The 10,725-nt window shown below is 38.0% G+C and overlaps 1 long non-coding RNA gene across 1 annotated transcript; it reads left to right on the forward strand.

Moving 5' to 3' along the window:
• The first annotated feature begins 5,814 nt into the window (after nt 1-5,814).
• On the forward strand, nt 5,815-8,145 carry LOC121393706. The gene is made up of 2 exons (XR_005961276.1): nt 5,815-6,750; nt 7,156-8,145. It is a non-coding gene; the product is annotated as an uncharacterized LOC121393706 (long non-coding RNA).
• Nucleotides 8,146-10,725: the final 2,580 nt, after the last annotated feature.

The following is a 10,725-nucleotide window of genomic DNA, read 5'->3' on the forward strand; positions in this document are numbered from 1 at the left end:
CTTAGATGTTATGTCTCCTGCAATCAGGCACTTTGGGTTAATTTTCTTCCGTGGGCTGAATTTGCCTATAACAATGCCATTCATTCCTCCACTGGCAAATCTCCTTTTTTCACAGTGTTTGGTCTTCATCCCAGAGTTTTTTCATTCTCAGGTTCATGTGATCTTCCTGCTGTTAATTCCTTTGTGGAAGATTTTTCTAAGACTTGGCAGGAGGTTCAGAAGTCCTTATCTTCTGCAGTAGCTGCTCAGAAGAGGGCTTAAGACAAACATCGGAGAGATTCTCCTGTGTATCAGGTTGGTGACAAGGTTTGGCTGTCCTCCAAAAACATTTCTCTGAAAGTCCCTTCAGCCAAACTGGGTCCCAAATTTATTGGTCCTTTCTCCATATCTGATGTTATCAACCCATGTACTTTCAGGTTAAATCTTCCTCCCGAACTCAAGATTTTTAATTCTTTCCATGTATCTCTGTTGAGACCTGCTAGAGTGGTACGTCAGAATTCTCCTCCTCCTCCTATTTCTGTTGAGGGCCAATCTGAATTCTTGGTTCACAGGTTGATTGACTCTCGTATCTCTAGGGGTAAACTCCAATATCTGGTTCATTGGAAGGGTTATGGTCCTGAGGAGAGATCCTGGGTTTTCCCTCTGATGTTAAGGCGGATAGGTTGGTGAGACAGTTTCATTCTAAATTTCCCAACAAACCTAAGGGTCCAGTGGCCCCCTCTGGAGGGGGGGGTAATGTAAAAGACTTACCCAGGGGACGGCAGGGACGCCTGCCGCCCCCTCGACGGGGAGGCCCGTCTCTCATCTCCGCCGCCGATGCGGCTAGGCCCCAGGCGCCGGCTCCTATGGAGCGCGCGGCGCGCATGCGCTAGAATTAAAGGGACAGGTGCGCTGACGTATTTGCGCTGGCGCTGATTCGCCAGCGTCCAATGGCGCTAAATTCAAATGTTTAAATGGCCATCAGTCCTTTTGTGCCTTGCCCAACGTAGGTTCTGAATATTTTTCCTGGGTGCGTTTTTCCTGTGATTCTTGTTGTGACCTTTGGCTATCCTTGATTCCTGTTTGATTTCCGCCTGCCCTGACCCTTTGGCTCGTCCCTGACTACTCTTTGGATTCCGCTCTGTACTTCGACCCTGTTTGTTGCTGACCTGGCCTGTGACCTCGATTACTCTCCTGCTTTCCGATTTTGTACTGCATTCCCGATTGGTTTCGACCCGGCCCGTTCCTGGACTTTGATAACCTTTACGTTAAGTTCCCTTGCTCGCCCAGAGTTCTTCCCTTAGTCTCCTCACTATTAAGTCCTGGAGGCATCTGAGTAGTGGAGGGCCCCACCCAACGTGAAAGGCGGCGGTTATAGGCCGAAGCGTGAGCCGAGCCCGGGACATTGGGGTTTACTCTGGGTTGTGGGATACCTGTAGCTTCACTAGAAATTATACAATGTATAACTGAGCGATTTTCTGCTTCCTCTTGTATCACCCACTCCAAGAATGAGCTGAACTCCTTGAAGTGTACACATGATATAGAGCAGCCTAATTGCAAGCCCTAAAAAATGAAAGCAGTCAGGATGAACCGGTAGCAACCTAAAGACTGACTCGCTCTCAACCTTTAATATCAGTGCACCTGAGCTGTATTTTGAACTAAATGGACTACATTGTCAGAGGAGGCATAGGAACCCTTGCCATTGCCTTGTCAATGTCATCATTAACCGAAGCACTGCTTGGATGGAAATGATGGGAACTTGTCAAGAAGCCATAGAAATTGCATCTTCAGCATTCAAGCCATGCACAGAAAAAATCAAAAAGTTTTTTCATACATATTCCAAAAATATTGATAAAAAAATCTTGCATTGACCTTGCATTGCTTTGCAAAGGTCTCATGCCATTTTCACAACCAAGTAGTAAAAGATACATAAAGTAATATTGACACATTATTAAATAGATAGGAACTAATCTGTATTATAATGTAAAAAATTGGATACTTAGGTCAACACTTTGACATGGCATTGATTCAAGAGAGTGCAGTATCCATACTATGACTCATGTTGGGCTTTAAGCAATATTTTTATTCAGTTGGCACCTGGGCAGTTACCCATTGCTACCAATCAATTTGTTTTTATTGTTTTAGTTGCAGCTGGTTGAAAAAGCTAGTTACTGATTGCAGGTTATTGCCCAGATGCAGATTTGCACAGTGAATCAGCTGAAGTGATAGTTGGAATCACCATGGTAATTCCACACTCCAAGTTGCCATATAGGTCATATTGGGTTGTCAATTGTGGGACTAATAAATAATATTTGTAAATATCGTATTGTTTGTTCCTTTCTATACTATATAACATTGTTGTTTTTGTTCTTTTTTGTACATATTTAGGGTGGTTTATCAAAGGTCGAATTTTAGAGTCGAATGAACTCACAACTCGAATGGTTTCTAATTTAAAAAAAAATTAATCAGCGAGTTTGGGGTTAACAACACGAAAACTTGAGTTGGTCAAGTTGTCGGCGGGAAAAAACTCTTAATTGAACGAGTTTTCGCGCAAAAGCCTCTGAAAAAATATCAGATATTATGAAGGCTATAACCATCTCCAAATGGTTCAAAGGACCTCTATCATTGACTCCTACATGACTTTGACAAATTTTAGATGGTGTATTTCCAGGGTCGGGGTATAATAAATCTTGAAAAATGTTGTTTTTTGAAACCCAAAAATGGGACTTTTGACCAAAAATCAACTCGAAATCTTCAATCTTAAGCTTCAATCTTAAGCTCGATCCTTAATAACCCCTTTAATTGGCCCATTTTTTTCTGGTAAAAAAAAGAGGATATAAGGGGAATGATGAGATATCTGTATATTTTCTCATCTTTTATCTTGTTCTACTGCATCTTCTCTTCCATTTTGCTGCAATTCCATTAGTTGTCGATAATTGTTTCAGTGAAAACATTAGGCGTTCCCCTGCCTATCATTCTTACATCAGTCTATTTCAGCAGTATAAAATCTCCTGTCTGAAAGCTAGCCTTTGGCATCTGGCAAGGGATCAGGGACTGTTCTGGACACCAACATGGACCCTGTTTGTTTGATGGATGGCAGACAGACTCTTTTTCTGTGTTTATCTTGTCCCAAAAGAGCCTTACATTTTAATTTTTTATTTTTACAAAATTCTGTTAGAGAACAAAGGAAAAGCTTACATCTGTTTACGATTGTTGACACAGCTTTTCAATCTACAAGAGCTAGCTGGCGTTATTTATGTATGAAAATAAAGAGCCCAAGTTGAAGGTAATGGAATGCTATACAAGAACTTGGATAGACTGAGAGGGAAGGATTTTTTATGATAAAAATCACAGCCTTCAAAAGTAAAACCTGCACAATAAAAATGTCCTCGGGTTATCAAAATGTTTCTCAGTGGCCTCTGTTCTCTGAGATTCCACCTCTATAATCTGTAAATGTTACATTGTGCTCCAAGGCACAGTTACTGTACATTTTAAATATGGGCCTTAAGACTTATAACTGTTTCTCCTTGCAGTTCTGATATCATTGTTTATTTATATAGCGCTGACATATTCTGCAGCATTTTACAGAAGTTATACATGATTCACAGCAGTCCCTCTTCAGTGGAGTTTTCAAGCAGTTCTATAATTTAGGTAAAAAATGCAATGTATTGTTTTTTTCTTTATGGTTTTGTTCATTGAGGATTTAAATTTCTTCCTCTTTCCCTCAAAACTGGCTGCCCCCTCAAATCACTGTCATGCACCAGTACAGATTAGCCAGTTATTGCTATGGCCATAAAGCATTCTTATAGATCTTCAAGTCAGGACTATAGGCTGTTGATGTTTGGGGTAATTTACTTTGCCCCACAGAAAAGTGCTAGAGTGTTAAGGGGCAGAACAGGGCTCACTTAGCAAGCACCTGCATCCTGGGGTAAACACTGCATGAGGAGCACAGCATCGTGTCAGGAGGCACAGCCGAGCCCTGTGTATAATGTGATTTATTGGGCAGGTGGTAAGGACAGAGCCCCATTGCAGATTATGCTTACTGATGCTCCCCAACTTGTACGTCTGACACGCAAGTTAAGGAACAGTAGGGGACACCCCTATTGGATAGAGCAAGAGCCAGAGCTCTAGTTAAGAAGAAAGCAGCAGCTCCATTTTGGACCTGTGGCAATAGGGGAGATGCAGAAACTGCCTCTGGCCCTTTTGCAATGTGAATTACCCCTAATGTTAGTAAGCCTCTCTACTGATCAAAATTTAAATACAACAAGTGCAACCCAGCGCAACCCAGCAATTAGCATCAGAATTGTCTGATGTTTGCTGAATTGCACTCACTGAAAAATTGTTATTACTGTCCCAACTCCCTAAGTGAAATTTAAAGAGCGGGTGCACTCAAACGCTTGCATAAATCTCAGCCACTTACTCAGCCACTGGCACCATCACAAGTTATGTCTGACTTCTGATTCACCTGGTGGAAAGAGCAATTTTCAGCCGCATGTTTTTCCAAAAGCTTTCCAAGACTTACAGCATAATTAAAGATGCATACTAAATTGCAACCATTGCAATTTGTATTGCAATTTTCATGCAATGCAGTTTGGTATATTACTGCACAGTGTCAGTAATAATAGAATGTGATTCCCTGGGCATAAGTCAGTTGCTTGTGTTGGCATAACCAGATAAGGGAACGCTGAAAGTAACACCTGCTCATGAATGCCAATTATTCTTTGGTTCATTCTAGAGTTTCCTCATGTTTGTGCACCTTGTCTTTTGCATTTGTACACAACCACTCACAGCTCATCTGGACATGCTACACACAAGTTGTAAGGACCACGAATGGTACCTTAATTGTTAATAGTGCCCTAGTGAAAACTTGCCCTTGCACATTAGCCCTTTTGCTTTATAAAGTCTTTAAGCAAATACCTGTAGCTTCTTCATGCATATGATCTTTGGAGGTTTGCTTAAAACACGCAAGTATTTTTATGACCCCTTAAAGTTAAAACAGTTTCTATTTTTTATCTTATCACTAGGAACCATTTACTGGCTTGTTTGAAAGATAACATCTTATGCTGTGTTGTGTAGATATGGGAATATGTGTTTGAAGTTACTGTATTTGCACAGAGATTTTTTTTCTATATGATAATGAACAAGGAAATATTCTGGATGTATGCAAAACACAAAATTATAAATTTGTTTTATGGCTTTGTAATACGCAAGATTCCAAAACACTTGCAACTCAGTGTTTAATCATAATGCCATTACGGAGCCATTATCTAGTTTGTGAATGTTAGCACTTCTGCCAATCCATTTGTAAAATACCAAATGTAAGCACATAAATAACATTATTTTTTACCTTGACATAATTTGCACAAGTGCTGATGAATGGAGGACATGCTGCTGTGTTCAAGCTGTAAAACAGTGAAATAGCAATACTACATCATCATTTTATATTTATGATTTGCTTTGAGAAATGCTGTATAATTTCAAGATGTTGCAGATAAACTTATAGGCTGCATCAGTGCCATATATTTTGAAAATATGAAACATAATGTCTTCATCAATTTGTTTGATACTTATTGCCCAGAAGATGTTAGAATTATGTAATCGTGAAAGTTTTACACAACGCATATATTGGCCTTTCTTTGATTAATGGGTTTAATTATGAATAATATTAATTGTGGAAAAAAAAATAATAATATATAATATATATATATATATATATATATATATATATATATATATAGACAAATACAAGATTCCTCTGCACTCAACCCATTATCAATATATTTAAGACAGAGACATTTTGTGCATACTGCTACTGAAAAATGCCTTACCCTTTAAATAAAACAGGGATTGTTTGTCCATATATTGCAATATATATGGACAAGTGATGCACGAAGGGCACCTATAACATCCATTCTTGGCCGCCGTTAGCCACGTACTTGTTCCCCCACTCTGATAACAATGTGTAGGGTCAGTTTTTACCAGGAGATCCCGTAGGTTTCGTCCCCTTTTATATGAAATCCGTGGTTTGCATCGAAAGATAGGCGGTAAAGTTCTATCTTTCTCTAAAACGGACCAATGTGTATGTATGGCATCTACCAGCGGTTTATTATCCGGGGTGAAGGTAGTTATAAAGGTCAATCGCCTCTCAGTCTCCTCATCCACCGCAGTCACTTGATAGTAGGACCTTCCTTTAACCATCCACACACAGGGAAGAAAATTGAGATTAAGTATAGGCTTACCTGTACATCTAAATTTTTGATTTACTTTATTAAATGCCCCTGCGGACTGTTTTATGTGGGGAAAACAATCACTAATTTACGAGACCGGATGGCTAACCATCGAAGCTCAATACGACAGGCATTAGAGACTGGCAAGGCTGAAACCCCTGTGGCATCCCATTTCTTGAAGTATAAACATACCCTGGCGAGTTTTCGATGCATGATTATTGATCATATTCCAACACCGGCCAGAGGTGGTGATCGTGAGAAACTACTACTGCAAGCCGAATTGAGATGGATTCACAGGCTGAACACGATCAGCCCGGGTGGACTCAATGAGATGGTGTCCTATTCTCCTTTCTATTAGGGGGTGTTCACAATATATGATTTGAGCTTAACTATGAGGGGGTAAAGTGATGTTCTATGATTGAGCGCATAGTGGATATTGGATTATTTTTGAGCTATTTGTCTGTATTAACACATTCCTTTACTTACTAGGTACAACGACAACTGCAGCAGATGGTTTGCTAGGTGATTCTAGTAATATAAGAATGTAGGTACTGTTTTTAACATAGGGATGGGTGTTGTCCCATGCAGAGATGTATCTATGTAGAAATTTTTTTTTACCGAATGGTTATATTATTTGTTTAGTACAGGTCCACACGGGGGGACAGTGTTAAACCGGACAGAGGGGTTATACTAATATGGAATACTGACCCTTGACCCTAATTGGAGAGCGGAGTAGTATGGCAGCGAGTCCACTCCCTATTTTTTATGATAGCACCTCCTGGGGTTTCTAATATGACTCTGGTTACAATAAGTTTTAGGATATTTAATACCGATTTAGTATATGTATACACATTAGGTATTGGGAATTAATCATGTTTTTAGTTTTTTGGTGCATTGGTTGTTTGTTCTTTTTGCTTTTTATTATTCTGTATTTGTTTCTCTCTTTTAGTGACCTCTTCCGATGGGGTTGGATGGGGACACGTCAGTATGGGTGATTTTGGAAACGTTTGATACGGTGAACAATTATATACATGAACTTGATAGATCCACTACCTATGAGCGTTACAAGATTTCTCGTCTGATGACACGGCAATATGGGAGACGGGTTGTTTCTGCAGTTCGTGTAGATATCTACAGGAGCTCGCTGGATACGTTGTGAGTGTCAGCTGATGGATTTACAACTCCACATTGGACGGAGTTAACGCCCGTGCAGATCCAGAGGAATGAATGAACTTGATATCCTATTGCATGATAGCACGCGATTGACGCACTAACAGTGCGCGCAATGTCTCTGGGGGTAGCTCTGATAAAGGGAGCACGGGGTTAGGTAATCTGGCACTGGGTGATCCGATGAATTTTGGTCCAACTGAGATCGTGGGATTGGAGTGGATTTCTTTGCACACAGCGGCATTAAGCAGGGTTGACACTGTAATGGCTTGATATACGGTCACGGCGGTGATGGCTACACAGGAGCGGTAAGCTTGTTTTTGATCAGCCCTTTAAGCTGACCAGTAGTCTTTTAGGATCTGTATTCAACGGTGTTTTACTAACAGTATATAACATGATCCACGACAGGCATTATTTATTACTAGTGGGCGGACACTTGGTCTTATCACAACACTGTATCGGAAGGGCACTATTGGAGGCATTGATGTGTCTCTTACTTCGATACTTTTTACCATATAGGGTTTACTTCATTGACTAAAATGATACATATGTTACAATTGTTTATTGAAGTTTTACGGAGTCTTTTAGGTGGGGGAAGTATTCTATTAGTATAATTACAAGTATACACGTCAGAGTTGGAGGGTTTGTGATATTTTCGCGCCATGGGTGGGGTATTTATGGGCAAATGTTTAAATGTTTTGTTACTTTGACAAAGGCTGGTGTGGCAGCCGAAACGTTAGTGTGTCCTAATAAATTCATTACTTTACTATAAGTCCTGAGTCGTGCGGCTTCTTTGGAGGAGGATTGTATGCAGTGCTGCGAGGCACGCACCCAGGCCCTGAATGAACATTTTTCGTGAGTGCTGTGATTTCGGGGAAGTATATATATATATATATATATATATATATTATGTATAATTCTGAAATTATCTTCCAAGTAAAATACAAAAGAATGCGCTTTTGAAAATAATTAAATAAAGAAATAGGGTATATTATCTAAAATGTTTGGAATCTGGGATTTTCCAGAAAGGGAGGTGTCTTTATGTCATTTGGATCACCATACCTCAGATCTTCTAAAAATCATTTAAACATTAAATTAATCCAATAGAATTTTTTTATGGATTTGTCCAGCTTAGTTAGGGTCAAGTACAGTGTACTTGTTTTTATTATTACTGAGAAAATAATTCGAAAAAAAAAAAAATATAATTATTTAATTAAAATGGATTCTGGAATATAGCCTTCCTGTAATTCAGAGCTTTCTGGTTAATAGGTTTCCAAATAAAATATTCCATACCTGTGTATTAAATTATCTCATCGTTCCCCACGCTTTCAAGATAATTAGCTACCTCCTCTTTTCTGTCCAAAGATACATTTAGTGCCACATTACATATAATTATAATATTAAGTTTGCCTAATATTGTAAATAGAATTGGAAAATTTGAATATCGATATTTATCATGTACTGTCTCTTTAAGAATTTAACATCGACCATTCGCCATCTAAAACCTGCCGAATTGCTGTTTTAGCCTATGGGGGACTCCTAGAACCTATTTGGAGTCAATTGGTGGACTTTAATTATCAACCTTTTTTTGGGGGGAAAACTTTCGAATTCGAATTCGTTCAAATGCGATATTACTTCGATTCACATAATTCAAATTTGGATGAATATGGACCTATTCGGCCAAAAAACCACTTTGACTTAATTTTGGTTGGTCTTTTTTAATTCGAATTTCGACTTTTTTCAAATTCTAAATCCGACCCTTGATAAATATGCCCCTAAAAGGGGCAAATTTTTCGAGCTTAATAAAAAAAAACTCACTCACGTTCTTTTTATTCCTGTGGGATTTTTGGAACCATATTTATTAAATGGTGAATTCTAACTTTCACCCATTGATAAATACAAATTTAAAAATCCCATAGGAATAAATAGAACATAAGTGAGTTTTTATTTACTAATCTCTTATGTCACATTTTGATAAATCTGGCCCTTAGAAGCACATTTATATAATGTTTTCTGCTTTTTACATTTCATGTGCATCTAAAATGCAATTAAACACAAAATAGGAGCAGAATGGAATGGCGTTTGTAAATATAAGCCTTTCATTGCAAATTAATTTGCTGCTGATTAGTTTCTGCACTATGAACAAGAGAGCTAAAATACTTATTGCAGTATTTTTAAGCTTACACACATAACTTGTACAAAATCAATAAATGCCTTCATTTAGACATTAGTTCATGCTGGTTTTGTTAAATTAGTTCATTATTGTATTCTAGGGCAAACATAATGCACTATTTATCATACCACAGTTATTCTGATAAGACCAGCAATTTCAAAGCCAATATTTTTTGTTCATTATATGTGAATGTTTTCCAATGACTTTTTTTTGTTTTTCAGTAGTTTGTTTCCTTTGTCATGGGGCCATGGATATAAAATGGAAAGGCTGAGAAAGCATTTAGCATTTTTTTGTTGTTGAAACATCACTCTACATTTGGCTTAGTTACGTAGATTGACCATTATGTACAATATGTGTACATATAAGATCCATTTATTTAACAGGTTCCAAAGCAAGATGGCTTAGTAATTAGCATATTTGCTTTAAAGAGCTGGGGTCAATTCTGGCCTGGGTACTATCTGCTCTGGTTGCATCTGATAAAACTTATTGGTGCTATATAAATAACAGATCAATAAATCATTAGAAATGTCTTGTTTTATGCAGGGACTCATATATATTTCAAGTCACGCATTAGATTTATGAGATCATTGCTCTAAATAAGGAATATCTTCTGACACTATGTCAACTGTAAGTTTTATGTGTATGTCACTGCAGTTTTCATGCCTAGCCTCTTGATTTGGCTAGTTGATCATACATACTAATATTCAAATTTGAGATGAATCAAAACATTTCATCATCTATGAAACCTTTTTTTGAAAAAATTAATTAATCTTCATCACAAGATTTCCTGAGCTATTCCATAGTTATGTGAATATTTATGAAAATTTACAAATAGGTTAATAATGATCTTGTAAACTTGTGTTATTAAGCTATTTGATACATCACAATTGTTTAATTTCTGCAATTTTTCCACTTGACAAAATTCTGAGAATGTACTTACCAGTGACTTTAATTGCATTTCAACGGGTTTAATCTGGCCTGATTCCTTTTTTCTATTCCTAAAGATTCAGCTCAATCTGAATCCTTAAAAAAAACATTTAAAATTGGACTTTAGAACAATAGCAACCCCCTCTTCTAAATTGTACAGTTATATGAAAAAGTTTGGGAACCCCACTTAATTCTTTGGAGTTTTGTTTATCACTGGCTCGGCTTTCAAAGTAGCACCTTTGTTTTAATATA

The sequence above is a fragment of the Xenopus laevis genome, chromosome 5L (genome assembly GCF_017654675.1).
Source record: "Xenopus laevis strain J_2021 chromosome 5L, Xenopus_laevis_v10.1, whole genome shotgun sequence".
Lineage (NCBI taxonomy): Eukaryota > Metazoa > Chordata > Amphibia > Anura > Pipidae > Xenopus > Xenopus laevis.